Source organism: Phaenicophaeus curvirostris, chromosome 21 (genome assembly GCF_032191515.1).
Source record: "Phaenicophaeus curvirostris isolate KB17595 chromosome 21, BPBGC_Pcur_1.0, whole genome shotgun sequence".
Taxonomy (NCBI): Eukaryota; Metazoa; Chordata; class Aves; order Cuculiformes; family Cuculidae; genus Phaenicophaeus; species Phaenicophaeus curvirostris.
In genome coordinates, this window is record NC_091412.1 from 12,543,917 (window position 1) to 12,568,829 (window position 24,913).

The window sequence follows — 24,913 nt, forward strand, 5'->3', positions numbered from 1 at the left end:
GTCATGGGGAAATAGATTAGAAAATCTCTTCAGTAAAGAAGCGAGCACTAGGAATAATCATAGAGTCATAGAATCTTTAAGGTTGGAAAAAACCTTTAAGATTGTTAAGTCTAACCATCAACACCACCACCATGCTGACTAAATTATGTCCTACAGCACCACATCTGTGCATTTTTTTAACTCCTCCAGGGATGGGGACTCCGCCACTGGGCAGCCTCAGCCAGTGTTTTGCCACTCTTCAGTGAAGAAATTTTTCCTAATATCCAGTCTAAACCTACCCTGGTGCAACTTGAGGCCATTTCCTGTTGTCCTGTCACCTCTTACTTAGGAGAAGAAACCAGCACCCACCTCACCACAACCTCTTTTTAGGTAGTTGTAGAGAGCAATAAGTTTGTCCCTCAGCCTCCTCTTCTCCAGGCTAAAGAACCCCAGTTTCCTCAGCTGCTTGTTATAAGACTTGTGCTTCAGACTTTTGCTGTCCAATAACTTTTCAAGTCGCTGTGGCTTGGTGATAGGGTCAAACTGAACTGTGGTCTTCATGGCAGGTCTCTGGTCTGAAGGCATCCGTGTGGCTGTGGGGCATTAAGATTTGAGTGTATTAAGATTCCGTCAGGATCTTTGGCTTAGTAACACACGGCCTCTTGTTTCCTTCAGTTGTATTGTAGAGAACTAAAAGAGCCCTAGTTTGCTGGGTGGGTCATTGATGGCTTTCATAATGTAGTTATTAAAGGATGATCACCCGTGGATTCTTTTCTTGGTTCAGTGTCATTTAATAACTTGATGAGGAAAAGGTAAAACTGCTGGTGTACTGTGAAGGAGGCACGGCGCGAGGGAGCAAATGTTGAGCAGAAAAAGTCTCGGTGTCAGTGATGGGATGAAATGATCCCACCATTCGATCAGACAGCTGCCATCTCGAGCTGCTGAGAACTGAGAAAAGCCAATTTATTTATATGTACATGCACAGGGCAAGATTGTCCTTTCAAACAGTGAGTAATCAAAGGGCTCTGGCGTCAGTGTGGATGCCTGCCCGTGGGCTGGAGCAAGCCAGGGAAGGACTGCTGGGGTGCCCACTGACCCCTCTCAGAACATTGGGTGCCCTGGGTCCACACTGCAGGGAGGTGTCCACGAAACCCTGTCTGTTAGCGGCAATCAGCACGATGTGTTATCAGCATCGTTATTATTGTGGCTAGTGGCACATTACCCAGTGCTAAGCAGGTCACGTGAGTCGTTCCAACAAGCTGTGAAGTCAGGCCTGGAGCTAGGTGTGAAGAGGGAGAGGTGAGAACAAGGGAGAAGATGGGCTGGTTCTGCTTTGTGATGTGTAAATGTGGAATTTGGGGAATTTTTGAGGTGGTTTCAGGAGGAAACCTGGCTCAGAGGACTGTCTTGACATGGCTACAGAGCCTTCACTCCATCTGCAATCCCTGTTTGGGCTCAAGGTGATGCATGGGTCTCATGCCAGCTCACTTTGGGTAACTCTTTATACTGGAAGGTGACTCATCCTTCAAACGAGCTGTTCCGTTCCTCTGGGTGCAAAGGGGCTGGTTCCCTTGTCACCTGTCACTCATCACAGCCATGGTTTGGGGCAACTGGATGGGGTGCTTACATGCATTATTCTTTTTTAAGATGAAAATAACTAAACCTTCTGAGCCCCTCTGCTCCCACACTGGAATCACGACTGGCCATGAATAATTTATCTGCAGATAATTAATTATTCAGCTCACTTCTTCATTAGCTGAAGAAACTGAACTCTGTTAGCTGCTTACCTCTACAAAAAATGCCTTTTTCTGAAGCAAATAAAATAAGAGCAGCTCTTCTCAAAAAGCCCCACCCCCTGGTGTGTTTCCCTGAACATCTTTCCAAGTGTGGTGTTCCCACACTGCAGTTCATGCATGGTGGGTTGAAATGGATCAAGGCTTCTCTGCTTTTGTAGGGACAGCCCCTAAAAATCAGATCTAAGCTGACTGGGATGGTGTTGACAGATCACTGGGGAATCTGGTTTAACCTTTCCCAGCCCAGCATCCACAGCTGCCTTATTTCAATTGCTGTACTCTCACATGGAGCAATGCTGCCTTCTCATGTCTTTAAAATATTGTGATTGTTAATCCTTGTGCCTTTTAAAATTTATTCTTCATGGTGAGCCTCACTCCTGTTCTATGTGCTATAGATGCAAACCCTGTGTGATCCTGCCTTCATGGCTGTGTTGGCAGAGCTGGGCGAGATGGGCTGGCACCAGGAAAGCCGACCCCCTTCCTTAGCTGGCGTTTCTCATAACTGGGGCTTAATAGGGTGGCTTCTGGAGGGAGAACTGGTGTGAACTGCTGACTATTGTGGCTGTTCTTTCCTTGCCCATTCTGCTGGTTCACTTTGTATGCCTGTAACTGCCCAAGTAGTGTGGACAGGGAGTCTCCTGGGTAATGCTCCTCACAGGATCTCTGTTCTTCCGTGGAACTGCTGGGTTTTGCTGATGGCTTGTACTTGGCAGCAGTTAACAGCACAGCCAGGGCTTCATGGAGTGGATCTGGAGAACCAATGTGTTTACCTGCTCTGGTTTGTCACTGCCGGGCCACTGGCCAGTCTGTAAGCCAGACCAGTGGCCTGTAAGTCATGCAGCTGCTCTATGTTATGTGTTGTCTTCCTTGGTGTCTGCTTGCTGGGATTAGTTCATTGGTAATGTTGCGCCTGGAGAGCAGTGTCATGATGTGACTCATTGTGATGCTGGTGAGCCTGTGCTCTGGTTGAAGTTGTTTTGGAGGAAAAAATAATGGCAATAATGAGCTGTGCACTGGTCATGGTTTCCTTGATGTCAAAGTGGTTCATCTGCCTGCTGTGGTCTCCCCTCCTGCATGGATCTTGTCTCTTCTCTCTGGTGCTTCATGCTTATGCAGACATCTCAACCCTATGTATTTATGCTTTCATTTTAAGAGCCAATAACCTTTCTGCCATACCACATCATGCTGAAAGTCTCTGCTGGTGTTTTATAGCTCCCAGCACTCTCAGCTGTGTTGTCCTTGGCCTTGCTCTTTCTTTCCTCCTCTGTTCAGTATCAATCCAGACTCTAGAATGAATCCTTTATCCCCTTTGTTCCACTGTCTCTCACAGCTGGAGGAGCCTGTCACTCGGGTTGTGCAATTCGACCTGATTGCTTTCTCTGAAGAAGTCTCTGCATAATTTACTACAGGGCTGGAGCACACATTTGCCTTCTCCCTCCTCCAACTGCTCCAAGGGTTTTTGCACCAGGCCTGCAATCCATTTCAGCTTTTAAGATCAGCTGTGGCAGACTTGGCAATGAAGAAGCTGGAGATGTGTCAGGGATGCATCCCTGGGGATGGTGATCTCTGATTTCAAATCTGTGTGTGCATCTGGGGTGAGGTCAGGCAAGAGAAACTCCAGACTGCAGAGGTGTTGAGTGGGCAGCTGGATGCACCTTTTGCTCCCATGGGAGAAGAAGCTTGGGGAGGGACCAGAGCTGGGACAAATTTGCCAGTTGTCTGATCAGTAATTCCTTCTCTTTGTGGCAGGTTTGGAAATGGTCTGTAGTCCATGGCTTGCAATAGCAGCTTCTCTCTGGCAGCCCCGAAGCTAGCCCAGTGGAGCCAGCCTTTTGGGAGCTGTAGGACACATTCAGTGACTTGTGGACTCTGGCAACAGTGAGCAGCTGCAGCTCAACCTTGACTGGGCAAGTTGCACTGGGATGCCCTTGGGCAGCTCCCATGCACCTGCTGGGTCCCTGTGTGCCACAGTTCCCAGTGTGCTGGTCACACCTGCTCCCTGGCATTCATCTCTTGCTGGGTCAGAAGTGAAGCTTCAGCTGACTTCTTGTTGGTTTGTTTCTTTAGATATCCTATGCCTCCAATCAGTCTCTTCCAGTGCAAGATGTCTTCATAGTTTCCCTGCTGCCGTCAGGGTTTCAGTCCATGTGAGCGATCCTGAAGCTTGCCAGCACAGTATTGTGGTTGTGCCTGCATGCTTATTGCTGTACCAAATCCTCCCTCCCCTGGTCACCAGAATTTAACCTTGCTTGCACTTTCTGCTGCCTGTGGTGGCAGATCTTTTTCTTTGCTTGTTCTGTTTGAGATGCAGTTTTGCTTGAACCTGCTTTGTCTGCTCTGCATTTCCCTGCCTTTATGCTGACCCAAGTAAGAGCTATGTGTGCTTTGTCACACTTTTATTTATTTGTTTGGGTTTTTTTGCCTTGTACCAGAACTAAACGGGCCTCAGATTTGATGTTGCTGGAAGTTCTGTAGTTGCATGTGCTGTACACACAGTAGCTTTGTGCATGCTCATGCAAAATTACTTTCTCTGTCCTACTTTGGGCGGTATTCCTGGCTGTCACCTAACTTCGCATGAAGCAACCCACACCTATTGCAAAGCCTTTGCTAGCTGTATGTGATTGTGTGTCTCAATCTTCTGGCCGTATCTTTGTTTTCTGTCATGCATATTGGTGGGTTGTAATGACTGCTTTTATCTGTTCTTTGGCAGTCTCAGATAGTCTGTTGCTTTGGACAGCTTTTGCAAATGCTAACTTCTCTTGTCTGTGTGATCTTCCTTCTTGTATTTCATCTCGTTGAGATTAGACTGTGTGCTGAAGGATATGCAACTTGCAGTTCCCTTCGTCATCAGCTTTAATGGGGTTACTCAGTGCTTGGTTCTTCCAGGGCCCTGCATTTTCTCATGGAGAACTTTTCTGTGCCTAGTGGACATGAGAACTCAGGGAGGTGGGTTGCCCTTTTGAGAACAGGGAAGGAGGAGGCAGAGGCAACAAAGGCGGTGATACACCCTGTCTCTAGCTGCCTGGGATGGAAAGGGAACCTGAAGCATCAGTAGGATTGATTCAGGGGGGCCATTGAAGGCATTACCAGACTGCATTGATGAGGTGGTGCATTGATGCAACTGCCTTCCTGCTGCCTGTGGAGGAACTGCTCCCAGGCCTGGGGAGGGATCAATGCCAGTCCCAGATGGACAGGGCATCACTGGAGAGGCACCACCATAGCACCTGTGGAAGCTGCTCACTCCATCTCCCAGGGTCTGGGACTGCTCTCCCAACACCTCCTTCCTTGCTTCAGCCCCTTCATGGGGAAAGCATCACTGCAAGCACCAAACCCACTCCAGGGTCCCTGTACCAGGGGTCAGCAACATGGTCCAGCTGGGTGTTTGTGTTGCCAAGCAACTTGTTTCCCACTGCTGGGTTTCCATAGCGATGGAGCAGGAGTGTGGAGTGGGGGTAGAAGCTGTTCAGCTTTTCACAGAGCTGCACCTCTGCTCAAAAGCTTTGCATGGGCCTGGGGCAAGGCAAGGGGTGCAGGAGGTTGCTCCTCTGCAGGCATGGGGAGGGTGCAGAGGTGCAGGTGGGTGCACATGGGTAAGCAAGAAGCAGATGACCTTGGTGGACCATCAGACCTGTGCATGAGGTGTTCAGGAAAGCCAACCTGAAGGCTCAGCACTTGACCAAACAATACTTGCCTTTGACATGTAGCAAGGAGTCACTGAAGGCTAAGACAGCAGAAGTCAGGCAGAGAAAGGACTGCAAGGTAGGCCCGTGTTTATTGCCCTCTTTGCTCTGTGCAGGACACAGACTGCTCAGGCTTTCCTCACCCCCTGATGCCAGTCTGAGTCTCTGTTCATAGTTACTGATCTGCTTGGTGTGCAGCATGCTCCTGGTCTCATGGGTGGATGCGCAGCAGCAAGTGCTGACCTCTGTCAGACAGACGTCCCAGGAAGGGTCAGCATGGGGGAGAAACACCTCCTGACTTGTTCTCCTCTACTTGGCTGAAGTCTCAGTGGCAGCATCCTATATCTGGAGTGCTGTTACTGTGGATGTGCTCCTTAACAGCCCCCACCACTGAGTAACTGCGGGTGTAGAACACAATCCAAAATTGCTCAGCATTTATGGGTGCTTTGGGCACTCTTTGGCTCCTCTGAAGACTGCTTTTCTCAGACCATGAAATCTATTTTGATGCAGGGCTGTTGGCAATGTGGCCTCATGGGAATCACGCCCTATGCCAGGAGTATTCAGCCTTGTTCACCAACAGTCACTGCTCTTTCTGGCCCAGGAAATGCTGGGTTTACACTTCTAATCCCTTCAGGAATGTTGGGGACTGGAGGGACAAGCGTGCAGCTTGTCTGCTGGGTCAAGGCTGTGAGCTTAGGGCCTGTGTGTTGGGGAGGCACCAGGGGGTTTTGCATGATGGCCAACTGTTCTTGCTGCCAAGCTCCCCTTCGCTTTGGGTAGTGTCTGCTACCCTAAATCTCAGTGACTGTTGACCCTTACCCTGCCTGGCCCATCTTCTCACTCTTTTTTCCCTAGATAAAAGTGCACAAAAATCTCGCCAGAGAGCAGATGATCTGGTTGGGTTTTGCATGCAGAACAACTGTGGATAACACTTCCAGTATTAGATGGTAATGGGTCCTCCTCCACCCTGAGACCAGAGGGTACTATAGAAGAAAGCTGGCACCTCTTGGAGATAGGAGCTCCTGAGCAAAGACTGGAGAGCAGCCTGGGACATATGCTTCAGTCCTTTGCTGTCATGGACATGGTATCTCCCAAGCCCCTCTGTGGGCTGGCTCCTAAGGCAAATCCTCTGCAATAACAATGGCAAAGCTGGATCATGGAAACGGCTGGGCGTTTTCTTCTACAATTATTCACAGCCGGTTTCTGCACAATTTGTCCTCATGTCAACATTGTCTTCTGTCTTCAACAGCTTTTCTCCCCTCTGTGTATTTAGATCCTGATGTTTTTATAGGTGATAATGATATTCCCTCTTGGCTTTCATTTTGCTAACAAAGGCTCCCTCCTCATGGTTTCCCTCTCTCCTGAATATTGGTGGCCAGATCCCAGGCTGTCTCTCTACAGCAGCATTACTCCTTACCCTACAGGTGGGATATGCGTCTCCCCTTTGTGTATCCAGACTATGCTAGGCTCATTCACAGCCATATGGCAGAGTTGAGATCCTCCTCAGATCAAACTGGCCCTCTTTCTGAGGGACTGGCAGAAATGCAAAGAACAATTGTAATCCAAGTACCTGGCCTTATACCTCATGCTGTCATGCTACAGTTTGATTCTACTTCTAGGGTACTCATATTTTGCAATACAATATCTCATCTTTCTATTTTGCAATGAATCTCATCTGAAGTTTCTCCTGGGGAATGAGGGTTCTGTTCAAAGTGCTCAGCAGGCTTGGTCTCACTGTATGCCTTAGGCAGATTAAGAGAATTCTATTTTAATGATCAAATAAGGAAGATTTCTACATGGAGGCAATGGTCCTCTGGTGCTGCTGTGGTCATGGAGTGGTTCCCCTCTGCAGATGTTCTGAAGCTGCTTTTGAGATGTCTGATGTCAGGTTGGTGAAGTTTCTTATCTTTTCTGCCTTGCTGTTACTGTCTCCCTGCTTTTCCTCTGTCCCAGCCCATGCGATTTCTTCTATGTATTCCTGTAGTAGTTGAATGAGAACAGCTGTTCCTGCAGACAAAGGAGATGTGGTAATCCACTTAGTCTGGTGTGATCTCCCCTTGCTAAACTCTCCTAATGTTGTTTACTTACTTTCAATTAGCCTTGCTGTCTGAATCTGCTGTGAAGTCTCATCCTCTACAGGATCAGATTAATGGGCTTGTGTCTCATATTTAAATACAGCCCCCACATGTGCTGTACGCCAAACCAATAATACTTTATCTTGATGTAATAAAAATAATTGCTAGCAGAAATCTTTCCCTTGTGCCTTTTCTTCACCACTCCAGGGAATTGCTTGCTCCTGTTTCCACTTCCTCATATGTCTCTTGCATCCACAGACAACCTCACCCTGGTTCAAAACAGAGGTCAGGTAGTGCCAATGTGTGCCCCAAGTTATCCTTTAATCTTTTCTTTACTCGCCTTGCATAACAACCCTTGTTCTTTCTCTCTTTAAGCCAGGAATCTTGTGAGGCTTTATTAACCAGCTATTTGTTTCAATACCTTTGTTTTGTAAGGTATGACTCTGACTTGATGCAATTTCCACTTTGAAGACTTGGTGGCCTCCATGACCGTCATTCCAGTACTCCTCTCTCCCAATCTGTGTAGGGTCCCTGCTTCTTCCTAACACCTCTCTTCAAGTGACTGCTCAGCTCATTACCTCATAAGCTCTTCCTTGCATGCTTTTTTTTTTTTTTTTTAGTTTCTCTTCCTCCTGCTTGGGTTTTTTTGCAGCTCTAATGCCTTTTGACTGGATGCAATTACAGGCATCCTGCATATTTGTGTCTGTGACCCCTCTCCTGGTCCAGGACTTCACTGCCCAATTCGTTTTGTTCCCCAATGTCCACTCTGCTTGAAATCAAGGTCCTCAGTTGCAGGCTTATTTTCATTTGTTGCTTCAATTAATCACAAATTGATTTAGGTTGAAGTATTTGATACAGAGCTTGTTTCTGCAGTCAGACCTTCTATAATACCTCCCTTTCTTGCCAAAACTAAGTCTGAATAGCCATTGCCTCACAGGTTCAGGTGAACATAAACCTGCCAGCTCTTGCATCCAGCTTTGTCTGCTCTGTGGCCCCAAGCAACATTTGCTTTCCAGACTCCCCTGTAGACCAGAGCTATTGAAGTGGCCCAGCCAGAACTGCTGCTTCATCTCCCAAAGAGGGGTTTGCTTCATGAAGAGGTCACAGCTTGATCTCCATATTCCCAGCAGTTCCTATAAGGATGATTGCCCCCACCTGGTTGCTCTGACCACTTTTTTTCTTCCTCTCACCCCTTTGGGTTATTCACCTATCCCCTATGCATACCTTCTTCCCAACACTGGTCTCCAGCACATCTTTGGAGAAGACCATCACTGCTTGCATTGTCCTACAACCCAGCATCATTGCCTGTGAGCAATGAAGGGGCTGGTCCTTAGGACTTGCCCTGAGCTGTATCTCATCTCCCCATTCAAACCCTATCTGCTTGTGCAGCGGTCCCCTTGCCAAAGCTGAGCTTGGCCTTAGGGGAGGCAATGTTAATTCTTCAGTTTCCAGGGCTGTTTATCTTGTGCAGAGCATGGAGGGGCTGGAGGTGGGCAGGAGGCCAGCAGGCACAGCCTAGGCAGGGAACTTGAATTAGGCACTGCTCTGTAATCCAGCAGAGGTGCCTCTGGTTCAAGTGGGGGCAGTGGAGATGTCTGGGCTGCACTCTGCAGATGGAAGCACCAGGGTGCTGTCTCTTAGAATGCTTGATGGTTTTCTGACTCAGCCTTTTTCTTGCCCCGAGGAACCACTGGTAAAATGAAGCACCTATGGGGAAGTTGTCCAGCAGGCTCTTGCTCTTGCAAAGCTTGATTGACTGGATCAATCTGACCTACTGGGTCAGTGTGATGTATGATAGAAATGGCCAAAAGAGCAAAATCGAGCTGGGAAGGCTGTCAAGAAGGCTAAAAAGGAAATCTTCTTGTGCTCAGCTTTTGGTTTCTTGTGAGATAAAGGGGAATTTTCAGCAGCTCAGGGCAAAATGTAATTTTCCGGTTGGCTTTACTTGCAGTCTACCTGACTGCTCTTTTCCTCTTTGTTGCTCTGTGTCAGAGGCACCCGCATCCCTGCTCCCACATCTGCCTTCCAGCTGCCATCCAGAGCCCTTGGAGGATCAGACCTGGGCCTGACAAGCAATCACCATACCACTATGGGACCAGGCACAGCTGGGACTCGGCTGTCAGCTGCCCCAGGAGCTGCCAGAGCCTGGCGCACCAGCACGTGGCAGAATGGGCTTGGCTGGAGAGGTGGGTATAAAGGAGGAGTGAGGAAATAGTGGCAAATAGGAGCTGACTGCCCAGTAATTGTGGACAACAAGGCTTTTCGGCAGGGCCATAAATCAATGGTGGATGGAGACACAATGGGTGGTGGTTATTGATTTATTTTTATTTATTTATTCGCCCCCTGCTTGCTGCCTGGCAGAGTGGAAAGGCTCTGGAGGCAGCACTGCAGGGGCCTTCTCTCTGCTCAGCATCTTGCCTGCCTTCCCTCCCCGCTCCAGGTGCGCAGTGCTTATGGGTGGCCAGCATCAATAACATCCATCCGTGGAGTCTCCTGTCTGCATTCTAGGAGCTGCATTTGAGCCTGTGGGGAAACTGAGGCCAGAGGCAAAGGTAGGGATGGTGTTAAAAATGGGCAAACCACAGTTCTGGCCAGAGTTCCCTCTTGGCGTGTCCAACAGGCCACCTCCACCTTGATACCATCCATCTCCAAGCCAGCAGCTTTCCCTGCTCCCTTGCTGATCAACTCTGACTTGTCATGTTTTGCTGATGAATGTATCAGTCCCTGTTTCTTCTGCTCATCTCTCCCTCCACCACTTGCAGTTCTTGGATGTGATTTAAGGACTGTGCCAAGTCTCTCTGTGGGGAACAGCTATGGAGAAAGACACAAACCTTGCACTGCTTGGGGACTGATCCAAGGGGTGTCCACCCTCGCAGTTACCAGAGGTGCTGGGGGAAGGACAGGGTGTGCCATGGACAAGAATGATGTTGGTAAAGGAAATCCAGCCCGTGGAAATGGGAAAATTCTTGGGTTTGTGACAGGACCAAAGTGCTAGGAAACAGGGCTTTACTCCTTGCTTAACCTTTTCTTAAGACCTTCCCTTCACCTCTTTTGCTCTTGGATGTCTCAGCTCTTCAGGGAGAGTATTTGTGCAATGTCTGTGCAGCACTTTGGGTAACAAGGGGCTCCCATGCCCTGAGCTTAGTTGTTACTTCTGGGCACTGCAGTAACAGTGAGGGCGTTGCTATCCTCTAGCTCATGAAAGCAATGTTATCTGCAGGGGGGAGAGGGGATGTCATTTTAGTAATAGCTTTCTTTCCAGGATGAAAAGCAATGTCATTAGAGCTGATCTGAGCAGTATTTTTTTTTCCCCTTCTCTTTTGTTCAGGGCTGTGCAGAGCACTTTGGAATTCATAAACTGGTAATTTATTGAACAAGTCTTTGGAGAAGGGAAGTAATGAAAACTGCCATATGAATTACAGGAGCATTTGGGATCCTATTGCTGGTGGGAGCATGGCAACTCTGTGGCCTCTAATAGAGCCTGTGTCTGTGTCAAGACACCCACTGAGGAGCAGATGCCTCACAAAGCCACACCAGAGGCAGGTGGAAATGGGACTGGGTTTGCAAAAGGCAAACCAGTAGCCATGCTGTGGGCAGGCAGAGTCGCCGCTGCTTCCAGACTCAACTGAGTCCTTCCTGGCGCATAACGTACAGTGATGGAGTGTGCTGGCTGCAATGCTCTTGGACTAAGGGGGGATTACAGAGCTTTTATGCATGCAGGAATCGGCAGGTGTGATATGAGAACTCACTCTCAGCCTGCTGCGCTCGGGCTGGTTTTGAACCTCCCTGGGCTGAAGCTCTGGGTTCAAAATGCCAGCCTGAGGCTGTGCCGCAGAGCTCTGCAGATCCTGCGGGCAAGGAGCGGATACACTGTGCTGGCAGGAGATGGTGTTCCTTCTGTGGGACACTGTGGCCAGGCTGTGATCTTACTGCTGCTCTGCGTCCATCTAGCAAGATGCAGGGGTGGTGGCCACACATGACAGCTTGTCCATGCAAGAATTTACTGCCAGTCTGGGAATGCAATGCACCACTGCAGCTCAGGTAACCCTGCTCAGCCTGCTCTAGGGAGGGTAGTAGGATCATTTGGTAGTAGAAGAGCTAGGTTTGGTTTCTGAAAGCCTGACCCTGCTAAACCCTCTATGCACATGTACTGTGGAGCGCAAACCTTTATTAGAGGTGGTTTTGGAGGAGCTAGGATGCAGGAAGACGTGAAGCATAGACTGTGCACAGGACCATGGTAAGTGAGGGGTGTGTGTGGGAAGGCAGCTGGGGGCTGGATTTGCATGCAGGCCAGGGTCACCTGACAGTGGTAAAATTATTACAAGCCACAGCATTTTTTGTGCTTCCAATTAATCAGGGTAATGGGCCCTTCATCTCCAGATCTTGGCTCTCGTTCAACAGTCTGTCCTTGCAAGGCCATCGTTGGATAGGGTCAAGGGGGGAATCAACTCACAGGTGGGACGGCAGTGCAGGCACTGCCTGAGGGTGCTCCTCAGACAGTAGGAATTTGATTGCTTTTTTTTATAGTTGTTGGAAGCTCTTGTCTAGTTCATCCAGCTTAAGGTGCTCTGTGGCCATAGATGCATGGACTTGCTCCACGTCAGCAGGGAGATCCCCAGTGAAAGGGAGCCAAAACGTTAATACAGGGTTGCCAGGGCTTTCCTCCCACCATGCAAAGGCAGAAGCCCCTTCTGTGGATCATCTGATGCAGAGTGCTGTTAGGAGGATTTATAATGTGACTTCTTCCCCACAGCTGTCAGAGGTGGTCACTGCTGAGCCCACCGTATGTGTTTCAGATCTGAATGTGTCTTTGATCTCAGGAAGGAGGAAGGTTTGGTTGAGTGCTTCCAAGCCAGAGGTCCTGGATGGCCTTATGTGATGCTGAGCAAAATTCTCACAGGGGAATGTGCCTAGATCCATGTGGAAACTGGTTTTGGGTTAAAAGCAGCATTTCAGTGAATCCTGGGAAAGTAGAGATGCGAGGTTAGTACCTGAGCAGCATAAATAAATGAATTAATGCATGGATTAAATGTAAATTGTGACAGCTTTAAAATGAAAGTCATAGTTTCCAAAAGTGCTTTTAACCGGTACTTATTTCTGCAGCAATATAACTGCCAGTAAAAGCTTAATTCATTATCACCAGAACAAAATGAAGACCCTGTAAATTTGAAGTCCAATTTAATTTCCCCAGAAAGAGTGGTTTTTCATTCTTCTCTCCCTTTCCTCTCTCCCTGCTCAACAAAGGAAGCTTTCCATCGCTAAGAGCTGTTGTGTGTCTCCTTGTGAATGGAATTTTCTCAGCGGCCTGGCTGTGGTCACCCGCTTGCTGGGTGCAAGGTGCTGGTCTGTGGTGAGTCCATGTGTTGGGTCATAGTGCTTGCTGTGTGTTGGCCATGCAAAAGGCTGGCATTGCTTTGGGGAGTTCACGCTGTACATCAGCACAGGACAGGAAGGGCAGTAGAGACTCAGAGGGAAGAAGGGGCTTGTCCTGGGTTGTCTTGGTTTTGTGGCAAAAGATCCATGACCTGAGTGAGTTTCAGGTCGTGGATCTTAACCTTAACCTGCCTGCGTCCTAAGCTACTGCCCAACCCCATGGCCATCAGTGTGGTTCCAAAAGGATTTGCAGGGGTGTTTGCCTCACATGCAGTCAAAGTCATCCAGATTTGGGGACCTGCTGCAGGAATCGGGCTTGCTGATTATGGCTTGCTGGTGGATACTCAGGGAAGACAGAGATCTGGCTGGGGTGGCCTATGGCCACCTCCAGCAGTGAATCTGGTTATGTTGGCAGGGATCCTGGGGTGGAGCAGCTGCCAGAGGCAGGGGTTGGGGTCCATCTATAAATCAGGCTTCAACTGTCCAGCCTTTCCCACCTGCCTCCTCCTGCTTCTTCTCGGCTCTGTTAACAGTACAAATGGCCTATATGCAGGTTGGTGTGTGCATGTATGTTCCTGCTTCCAGAACTATAGAAAGCCAGGAATAGCATGTGTCTGCCCTAAGATGTAATATAGAGCAAGCAAATGGGGCAAGGAGTCTGATGCAGCCAGAAAAGCACAATGAAGCCTGTGGTCTCCATGGAGTCTTTGTTTATACTCCTCTCATTTCCTTGTCAACTTTCTTTTTTTGGTCTTTTTTGTTTGTTTGCTTTTTGTTTTAAGGGAGCATTTTTATCTGGGAAAGAGCAGTGCACTGGCTCCCTGGGTGCAGGGCAGTTGGGAGCAGGTGACTTACAAGCTTTTTATGCTGTACTCCCTGTAAAAACACCTTGTCTTGAATCACCTTGGGTTACTGTGGTCTTGGGCTCCCCATCCTCATCCTCCTCCTCTGAGTCCAGACCTTCCCTGACTTGCTGGCACCATCCTTGACTCCTGGGGCAGCTCTCAGCTACGTGAGACTAGTAATGGTGTGCAAATGAGCACCTACTGCAGGTGGGTCAGATGCTTTCAGAGGAGGAATGGATGGGGCTGATGTGCAGGAGAGACATGGGGGCCCCTGGTCACCACTGTTCCCTTGCTCTTGCAGCTCTTCACCCTATACCCTACACCCAATAACCGTACAGCATGGGACATTTCAGATGCATTTCTGCTGGGACACCCTACCAAGGCTGGTGGCATTCTGAGCATCACGTTGTTTTGCTACCATAGTGATGGCTCCTGTCTCGGTGCTATGCCAGCAAACCTTGCTTGATCCCCAAAACCCTGGAGGTGAAGGGAATCCCTCTGGCTGTCGGAATGGAGCAGCCATCTCTGCTTAGCTCCTCAGTGCACTTTTGTTAGCCCACCCCATTGTGTTTAATTATTGATATTACATTCTATTCTCCTGCAAAGAATGACTCGTGGGGTGCTCCCAGAGTTCATTTCAAACATGAAATTACTGGTGCAGCTTTCATATGGGAAGAGTTGCTGCTGTGACCTGCGGGTAATTAACGAGACAGTGCATGGCCAGCAGCCCCAGAGTAATTAGCAGCAGCAATAGGAGTGTTCTCAATGGAGCCCAGCTTGCAGAGGCACGAATTTCTCTGCCATGGTGGCAGCCCTGTCATAATGCTGAGGCTGAATGTGGCTGCAGGGGCATTGTGGTGTTGAGAAAACAGGTCCACAGGACTTGATGGCTGCATGAGAGCTGCCAGGGTGAAAGCTCAATGCAGGAGCCCCAGGGAGCCACAGATCTGTTCTTCTCCAGCCCATTACATGAAAATACAGAAGGAAGGTGGAAAAACATGAATGAAATGGGGGCTGTTGGGAAATTGCACATTTGCTGGGATCTGCCTAGCATGAGCATGGCTGAAACATTCCCTTCCAACATTGGCTGTTCTGCCCTGTGAATCAAATATTCAGTATAATATTTAAATATAATTAATTCATGTAATTCCAGCTTTTATACTATAGTAAAATATTCATTTTCAGATAGTATAGAGGTTGAGACTGCATCCATCAAACATTCAGAAAGAATGATAAAGCCTGGAATAAAATGTTTTCTCCCCTGTATGACACTGGATGTTGGAGAGGTGAGACAGGGTAGTCAGTGATTTGCTGCAGTTTGCTCCTAGCGGTTAGCCCCTCTGCCAGCTGGCAAAGGACCAGCACAGCAGAGCTCCTTGTGCAGTGTTGCAGGAGAGCGAGGCCCCTCAGGAGGCACTTGGGTGTTCCCAGTGCTGGGAGAGGACCTTGGCAGCTCTGGGAACAAGCTGGGAAAAGAGAGCTCTTTTGTCTGTAGCCTGATCATCTCATATGCAAACATAGCTGGAACCAATTTAGCTTTTATTCACAAACAAATTAAAACAAGCTCTGAATAACACACCTTGCAAAACAGCCTAGAGGAGGCATTCCCCACTTCCATACCCTCCAGGCTAGAAAAAGCACTGGTTGTTTTTTGGGGTCATTCTGGAGGAAGCGGCGGGGGCAGGGGGCGGGAAGCTACTCCAGTAGCAGAAGTTTCTCCTGGTGGCCCTCTTCCCCAGGTGCAGAGTCAGGAGGATTTGAGTCCAAGACTTTCCCATCCCATAGGATTGCTGTAGTCTGGGGAAACAGGATACCCAGGAAAAATTACTCCCGTGCAACACTTCAGGTAGATATTGGTGAGGGAGGGCAGGATGGACAGACCATCCTGAATCTCTGCTGCCTTAGCTGGCACATGTCACTGTTCCTCTTCACTGCTTCCAGCCATGGGGATTTACTGGGGTTGTTTGGCCTATTGATTCCAATAGTCAGTGCAGGCTCACAGGGGCTTGAAAAGCAAGGGCCTAATTTTACCCATGAACCCATCCCAGCACCTTCTCTGATGGCTGGTCCCACCTCAGGCACAGTGGTACAGGCATGATTTAGGCGAGATGGGTGCTGGGACCATCGGCTGATCTCAATAGCACCATGCTGTGAGCTCCTGCTGGAAGATTTACATAGGGACACAGTCCTCTGGTCTGGCTTATAACTCCAAAAGCAATTGATGGAGGGAGATAGAGAGGGAAAAGTAATGATTTTGGCCCAAAGGGCAGTGCAAGCTGTCTCTGGACTGAACCTGGGACAATTAATGTCTACGATGGACTTAATGGATTGTTTGGGGTTTGGGGCTGTGAAGTACAGTCAAAAGCAAAATGTTTGACTATTGTTATAATTGTTAACAAGTTTCTTCTGAAGCCCCATGCAAAGAAATGGATGGACTTCAGCCATCGATAATATTGCTGGAGGAGAAAATTGAAGGGATATCTACCCAATTAAATAATCTACAGGGCTGGAATTGAGAATCAATGTGGCATGAACGATGAGGTATGGACTACCGACACTGAACACTAAATCCACTGCAGCCTCTGATTTAACAAAGAGAGAGGTATGGGGAGGAATGCTGCAGCTGTGATTTCCCTGGCTGCACACACCAACCTTGGCACGGCTGCTGCAAGAGACAGGAGGTGACTGTGGAATGGCTCAGTGTTGCTGTCCCGTGGACTGGGATGCACCGAAGGTATGACATCTTTGTGCTCAGGTGGGAGTATGGGCAGAGGCAGGGCTGGCAGTGCAGGCGGACACACATGGGGATAGATCTGCATCCCTAGGGAGCTCCCATGACTTGCTTGTGGATGGTAAGTGGAGACTGCTGGGAGGCTGATATATTCTCTTCTGGATATCTTCCTCCTCTCAGTTTAGGTCAGGCTGTACAAGACCTTGGGTGACCTGGGGAAGTAGAAGAGAGCTTGCTGCAGCAGGTTTGATTGTGTAAAGTGGATTTGTTGAAAATGAGTGCAGTGGCAAAGGGAATGGGGCAGGGCATCTACTGACTACAAGGGACTGGATGAAAAACATCAAATGTCCTATTTGCAGTGAAAAGGTATAGAATACAAAGATGATTTGGGGAAAGAACTGTGGATCTTCCCTCAGGCCCTTCCCTGAGGAATCCCAGGCACTGGTATCTGCATGCATTTTGCAGGACATACCCCTCGCTGGCAACACTGGGACAACCCTACCCAAGCACCACCAGAGCCACCACAGCAGAGTGGGCCTTCCGTCTGCATGGAAGTACAATCCTGTTGTCTGGGCCCTTTCCAGCAGGGATTAAGGGTAAGAAGCATCCACTTGCGTGGCTCATTCCTCTTGGTCCCATCTTCACCAGGACGTGCCCCACTGTGGCATGGACGTCGAGCTCCAGCTGTGGTCGGACAGTGGGTTGGGGCACAGCTGAATCCATGCTCTGCCCCTTTAATATTTTTTTAAAGGAGAAATTAATTTTGTCTTTGCCTAAGTACCTGTCACTTTAAATTAATGTCTCTGATAGTGAAAATGACAAAGCAGCCAGGTCATTAGGCAAATTTTAATTAGAGGTTCAGATGGCCTTTACTAATAAGATGCTTTCCCGATGTTCTCACTTTCTATCCACAAGATCTTTTCCACCCCACCTGAGGATGCATTTCCATATCATTCTTCTCAGTACCCACATTCAAGTCAGAGCTTGGGATGAGATGGGGGCTGTTTCTTGGTGCAAGGGATTCAGGAGACCCCATCTTCCTGGGACACATGATGCGTTGTCTCTGCTGTACAGGGAGCTAGTGTTTGCCGTAGCACTTACAGTGGCTGCAGTGGCTTAGCTGATGTCAAGGCATGGCAGCATCTCTCTTGGTGCCACAGGAAAGGTCTCTCCCACCCCAGCAACCCTTGGGGAACCCCAGCTGCTGCTGTGGCAGTATTGGGGGCTGCCAGGACAGGAACACCTCAGTGATGGACTGGCTGTATTTATCATTGCAATGAGCCTGTGCATTGTGTGTTACCTCAGGAGCCTTGCCAAGAGCAGCGAGAAGTTTATAAGACTGGTGCATTATGAAAGATTATTTATTAAGACTTTATGTAGAGCGTAAAGCTGCTCCCCAGTATGCATTCCTTCTCTCTATCCATTTTCAGTTGGTAAAAGGGGCAAGCAATGACTTAATGAACTGTCTGAATAGATGTGGCTTAGATCTAGAGGGAGCATCCCTGGGCTGGCTATAAATCCAGCATAGCAACAGGCTCAGTCTGTTCCTGGGTGAGCCAAACTGGTCTCCTGCTTCCTTATGGCTCAGCCAGGGAGGAGAATTACAGCCAGTGGGCTCTCCCCAGGCTGGCCCATGGTCCCCTTGCCACATAGAGGAGGAAAACAGGAGAGAGGAAAGGAACAGGCTTTTTTCTTCCTTTCTTTGCTAGTGACAGGATCCCATCTCCTCTCCTCCTAGTGTGACCAAGGTCCTGTGCCTTGCAGGTACACATGTTTTTGTGCTGGGTAATTTCACAAGTGAGATCCATCCATTAAGCTGCCAGTTCCAGTCACTCCACCCAGTACAAAATAACCAATGAACAGGGCTCTGACCTACATATATATATATTTTTTTTTTTCCCCCCCCACTGTTGGTGCAACATGACCAAGGCTGGGCAGGTTGTAAGGCAGGGATGCAGGAAGTCTGTGCCTGGATCCCGCTTCCTTGGGGCAGGGAGCAGAAGAGGAGGCAGCTGGACTCCTCCTCGCTGCTTGCACAGAGATAAAGCAGGTTCCCTGCAACTCCCTCATGCCAACCAAAATGCTGCAGAGAGTGAACCTGCTCTGTGAAGGGAGACTGATTCAGGACAAAAGCAAGAAAAAATATCCCCTTTCATAGCAGAACTTTCCAAGCTAGAGATGAATAATTTCCAGCAGCTGGGAGAGCATCTCTTTCAGCTCTGCGTCCTGGGGCTGCTCTGGGTGCTGCTGGTTGCTGTACTGGGCTCTCCAGTGCCAGCAGGGCTGGAGATACCCATCCCTTCTCTGCATACGATCATCTTGGGATATGGTTTTGTGACCACACATCCCTCTGCCACGTCACCTTTGTTGTTCCTGGCACTTGATTGTTCCCATGGATTTGCACACTGCTTGGAAATCCTTAGCAAAGAACAGTTTTATTGGCAGGAAAGGTGTGTTTCTCAGAATGAAAACTTCCTGCAAGGAAGTGGTGTTTTTAATCAATTGTTAGTTGGGAGGGTGAAGAGAAGGGAAAAATATGTCATGGAGCCTTTTGGTGAAGTGAAAACAGCCTTATTTCCACAGATTTGGAAGGGAAAGCTTTGTTTTTTCACTTCCAAATGATTTTCATGCTGACATGTCTGTTATTCCATATAGTCAGGTAGCTCTAAATATTAGTGTCTTGCTGCTAGAAGGAAACATTTTGAGTGATGTCTCCCAACTTTTCCCACCTCCTCTTTCCTTAGATATTTGGAAATAGTGGGATTTGTCTCAGGCACTATAGAAATTTCACTGCCTCCTTGCCTCCAGCGCAGGTGGTGGGCATTTTAAGCCTTCCTTGCATCCTGAAAGCCCACAAAACCTTCTCCTACTCCTCTTGCCCAGATGAGTGCTGCAGCAGAAATTGTGCTGAGCTGAACCCAGCTCTCAACCCCGTGGAAGTGCCAGCGTGGCCATTGGACATTTGGAAACTCGGTAGCGGTGACCAGCAGATAAGAAAAAGAAGATTTATAAAGAAAATTATGCAAAAGAAGTAGTGGCCCCTTTTTGCCCCATTTCTCCTCATCTTGTGCAAATTACCCTATTATTCTGCTCCCTTAGGATGCCTGAGTGTCCTTATTTCTTCTTTTGAGCCAAAGTCATCCATGCATTAAATTAGTTCTCTTTCCAGAAATAGCTTGATTACATTCTCCAAGCTGCAGTTAATGTGAGGCTTCTTGAGAGCTTCAAAATAAAAATGGGGCAAAAAGGGAAGAGAGGAGTGAATGGGAGGAGCAGGGGCACAATGCAGCCTCCTTTAGCCAGTAGAAGATTGATTTGCTGTGGTGTGGGAGAGGAGGCAGTGGCTGTGAGCTGTGTGGTGTGTCTCAGGGGTTGGTCCCCTGTCCCTGAGAGCAGTGACCTTTCATGAGGACATATGGTACAGCTGGGGCTGCACTCTGTGGCCTGTGCAGTTCTGTCCACCATCTCTTACCATTGTGTTGGGAATGGCATAACGATATTTATCCTACTGGCTTGCCTCAAATTGTATCTCAGATTTCTTATTTTTTCCGTGTTGGACTGTTGCTCTGTTGGACTCTAATCGAAGAGAAGGAGGGAAGCCTTGGCAGGACACCGCATCCCAGCATTGAGGATGGCTCAGTCAAGAAAACTGACAGCGTTCAGGAAGGCCCAGGATCCCTTGAGGTCCCAGATTTTCTTCACTTCTGTAAGTTAACACCCAGTGTAAGGCTCCCCTGCTCCCAGGGGGAGTCTTTGCCACAGAGGACAGCACATTGGAGTTGTTAAACCTCACTTCATGCATTTACTGTAATAACTTCCTAGACAGACTCAACTCTTTTGCCCCAGGTACAGGACCACAAAATGCAGTCCCACTTCCCTGAGCTCCTCTCCTTCTGCCTGCTGCACCTCTGATCCTGTTCTTGATTGCTGGGGAAAGCCAAGCTCCTCCGCTCAACTCTGCCCAGAAACCATGGCAAATTATCTCCCTGATATCCCTCCTTTTAGTTAGTGACCAGCAGGAAAGATGAACACTCAGCACTGCTCCCGTTTGTCTTCTTTGGCACCTCCGGGCAGGCACCGCACAATACCTGCAGCTCAGACTGACTCCAGGTTCCCCGCTGGGCATCAAGATCATATCTGACTTTCACTCCCTGCTGAAGTGCACTCTCTGTTCCCTTGTCAACCGTGGCTATTCTTTTCACCCTTGTTTCCTTTCTGTGGAGCTTTTCCAAGGAGGCGGCTGGGGCCAAGCCCATTGCCTATGAGGGGCTGTGAAGCTCAGATAATGTCCTTAGAAAATGTCCTGTGCTACTTTGTGATCGTTCCTTTGTATCACCTTGACATTTGTGCTAGATTTTGGGGTAGCTTATTCTTTTTTCCCCTTAATTCCCCTGACTGTTGGGCAGGGGTCTGCTTCCAGGTGTTTGCAGGACCCCCAGAAGTTGTTGCCTGAATTTCATCTGCTAATTCAAGGCCAATTTTTCCTCCTTTCCTGCTGTGCTTTGCTGTATCCTTTACAGAACTATATCTGCAGATGTAGGGTTTCATTCCTTTTTTTCTCCTTCCTAATTACTTTTCTTTCCACAGTCTCCTCCAAACCCCCTTTCACCTCTTTTACTGGCTGCTGGAAGTAATTTGAGGAGCATCAGCAAATCCACAGTGAACGTGTATGACTGCTGCCCTCTCTAAGACATGCATCACATCCCATTGATGCTCCTCCTCCTCTCTGGGAGCAGACCAGTTCTCCCAAGTAGCTGGGGAGTTGCTGGGCGGGGATCCCAGCATGCGACTCTTTCCATGTACAGCTGCTAAAGGAATAATTTGCGTTTTCCCAGAGCCCAGGCTGCCTGCCCAGTCCGGCTGGCATCCAAGCATTTAATTCCCATTCAGCATAGTGGCTTCCCTTCGTGCTCTCACAGACAGTGACAAATGGAGCACTGCATCAACTTGGATGGAGCAGAAAGCATCAGCAGGAGGAATAATTACCCATTTGCCAGATGAGATGGGAAGGCAGTTTTCCTGTCCCGCCTCCCAGGAGCTGGGCAACAGATAGCAGTTGAGTGCAGAAGCTCATCAGAGGAGAGAGTCCTCACTGCAGCCGCAGAACAGGTTCTGGTGGAGATGCATCCGCAAGCGATGGGACCCCTGATGCCAGCACATCTGCAGCGTGGCTGGAGAAAGGCTCACCAACCAGCAGTGAGAACAACGTAGCATTGTTGGAGTCCAAATAGTGGCTTTGCTGTCTTCCCAGCTTCCTGGGCAGTGATGCGATGAGCTTCCACTAAGCTCTCCGGATGTTTGGAGGGGACCAGGTGAGCCTGAGGTCTTCTCCAAGGTCTCTGTGAGGGAAGAACCACATTGGGAGCAGGATTTCGCACCATCTAGCCTGTCTTCTCTGTGTGAACTTGTACTTAGAGGATGTCTCTCCTGGAGTTAAATTTTACCCCCGGCTCGCTTAGACCAAGGCACAGAACTGCTCCTTACCGTGGATTAGGAGATGGGAAGATAAGCTCTCCAAACTGGGATGTGTTGGCACAGAAAATGTCCCTGGGCTGGTCCCAGCCCCTTCCTCAGTTGCTAGAAGAGAGTTAAACTGCTTCAAGCAAATCTTATCCCTACCAAGAGGTGGAATGATGCCTGCATGTCGCTACAGCTTTCCTTTTTTCTTCCTTTAATTAAAAAGAAAATGTCTCCCTCCAATGTCATTAATTACTAATGACACAATTAGAACCAGTAAAGAGGGATGGGAAGCATAGGATGAAAAGACAAAAAAAAGGGGGAGGGAGGGGCAAACCAAAACCCAAAAGAACCTCTGGCAATTTGAGACATTTGAAGCTTGAGAAAAATTAAGGAAATAATTGCTTGATTTAAACTTTATTCTCACTCCAGCTGGGGCCACACAAGATGGACAGTGTGGAAACCACCTTTCCAGCGCTCCTCCCTCCCATGAGAGGAAGTATGTCAATCTATGTCCTTTAATCTGATTTTCCTGCTTAGAGGCAGACCATAAGGCAGTGTTTTGCTTTGGAGTGGTTTTCTGCAGTCTGCCAGCTTCCCATGCAGGAAAACATGGATTTGGCACCATAATCCCCATAGTCACATTTTTCCACTTCTACACTGGCAGCACTGGCATCTCCCATGACCCCTTCTGTTGCTCCAGCTATCCAGTCCCTCCAGAGACTGTGGCAAGCAGGGATGGGGAGGGGAAAAAAATACTGATACGTTGTTTTGTCTTCAAACAATTATGTGAAAATGAGTTAATTGCAGGGTCACAGAAGCCATAACCATTAATTAATCCCCAATAGGAACTAAAATGATGACTTCTCTGCAGTAAACAAATGTGAGTAACCGCGTGGCAAGGACTCAAGCTCCCAGCAGATTACCACAGCCCATGCCAGCAGCTCCACCACAGCCCTGCAGGGTGGCCAATTTGCACCCCTGGACCTCAGGCCAGCCACTTGTGTCCCTGCCAAGCCCCAGCCCTTGAGGGTGAAGGCTTTCCTGCCAAATTGCTGCCTTTGGCTGGCCGTGAGGGAGGGAGCAGGGGAGTTGCCACAAATATAGATGTTTAGGCACTCCTGCAAACACAGGAAGGCAAAGGCATGTTCTTCTGCTTCCTCCTGGCGCTGTGAGCAGGGCTGGCATTCACACCACATGGAGTAGGAGTAGGAAAGTGGGCAGGTGACGATGTGGAATACTGGAGAGTATCCTAATCCATCCAGATTAGTTTTGATTATAAACTGATAAAACTCTGGTAGATTGTCTCAGCAACCTCCAGATGGATAAAGCCGGGAAGGTGTCTAGTGCTGCTGGTGAGTCTCCTGTGCCATCCCGACGGGGTGCACTGCCTGCAGGCTCTGTTCCTGTGCTGTTATACTGGGATAGGGAAAAAAGGACATGCAGGCAGGAGTGTGAGGATCTGTATTATCTATTTAATACCTGTTTTCACATCGTTGTCATTTTAATAGCTATCTGTTGTTGTATTTTGAACGTTTTTATAAAGATCCAGTTAAATCCCAAATGCAGATGGATCTAACACATCTAGTGAAATGCCTCAAAAAACAGCCCAGGAGAAATGAAACTTTATCTTAAATCCAGGCATCTCCCTGAAAACTAGCCTTTTCCAGTATTTTCCCCCATGAAGCAGTTTCTCTGGCCCTTTTGGAAAGGGTAGGAAACCTTCTGAAAATACATCCTGTAGCAAACTCTTTCTTTTTATTGGAACCACCCAGTTCAATAAAAATTATGATTTGCTTTAGGCTGTGCATGTTGGCTGCATGCACATGATTAAATTAGTTTAAACGCAACCTCTATTTATTTAGCTAAATGGAACAGCAATAATGCTAAAACCAAACTGAAATCATCCAGATTCCTTCTGGGCTGTCAGAGATTGTTCAGGGCAGGCATGAAACTCTTCTTGCTGTGTCTCATCACTTCTCTGCTTTGCGTTTCTTTATTAAGTCCCTGCTCTCCCTGGCACTGCGGTCTGCACATCGCAGGAGAGACAGAGCCTCGGTATCGTGACTGCAATCCTGATAAAGCAACTGGAGGAAGGCAGGAGGGACGTACCCTTCCAGGACACTGTAAAGGCTTTATCTGCCCCTGTTCACCGAGTGTTACCCAGACTTTGCAGGTAAGGACCAGCTGCTGAAGACTCTCCTTCTCTAGATGCTGCACTCAAGCATGGTTTCTCCTTCTCTCTCTAGTCATTCCTTGTCTTTCTTTATCTGGGGAGACCAGAACAGGACACAGGACTCCAGATGTGGCCTCATTAGGGTAGCGTAGAGGGTGGGGGGAACACCCCTCACCCTGCTGGCCACATGCTTTGCCCTAGGATACCATTGGCCTTCTTGACTATGAGTGCATAATGCTGGCTCATTGCCAACTTGTCTACCAAGACGCCCAGGTCCCTTCTGATCCCTTGTCTCCACATTTTCCTCTGGCTGCAGACCCTCTGGGTTCATGTTCTCATCCCCTGCTCTCTTTAGGTTGCTGTAGGTGTAAAGCTGAGCCCAGCTCATCCATGTTATTCATCTGGTGTCAACTCAAAAGAGTATTTCTGTGGTGTGGGGTGTATGGGAATAGATGAAAGGAAAAATATCATAAAGTGCACCACTTAAGGTCAGTGGAACACACATACAAAACATCACTTTAGGGCCTATTTGCTCTTTTTTATTTCAAAATCAGGCAGGTTTTATTAAATAAATATATATCGTAATGTTTCACTTTAAAATGATCCAAAGGCAGCTGAGTGTCCTGAAGTGAAATATCTTATTTCGAAAGCATCATAATGAAACATTTCAGCTCCTTCCAGACACCTTTCTGGGTATGTCCAGCCAGACCTTCTTGACCAAGCTTAACTCCCCTGATTGTCACTTTACTGGACATCCACCAGTTAATACTGGAATAATCAACTCACCCTTTGATACAAGTGTTT

The 24,913-nt window shown here is 48.3% G+C and overlaps 1 long non-coding RNA gene across 1 annotated transcript; it reads left to right on the forward strand.

Annotated features, from left to right (window-relative positions):
- The first annotated feature begins 15,578 nt into the window (after positions 1-15,578).
- On the forward strand, positions 15,579-21,478 carry LOC138729550 (uncharacterized). The gene is made up of 4 exons (XR_011338906.1): positions 15,579-16,597; positions 16,942-17,072; positions 20,063-20,182; positions 21,064-21,478. It is a non-coding gene; the product is annotated as an uncharacterized lncRNA (long non-coding RNA).
- The last annotated feature ends 3,435 nt before the right edge of the window (positions 21,479-24,913 follow it).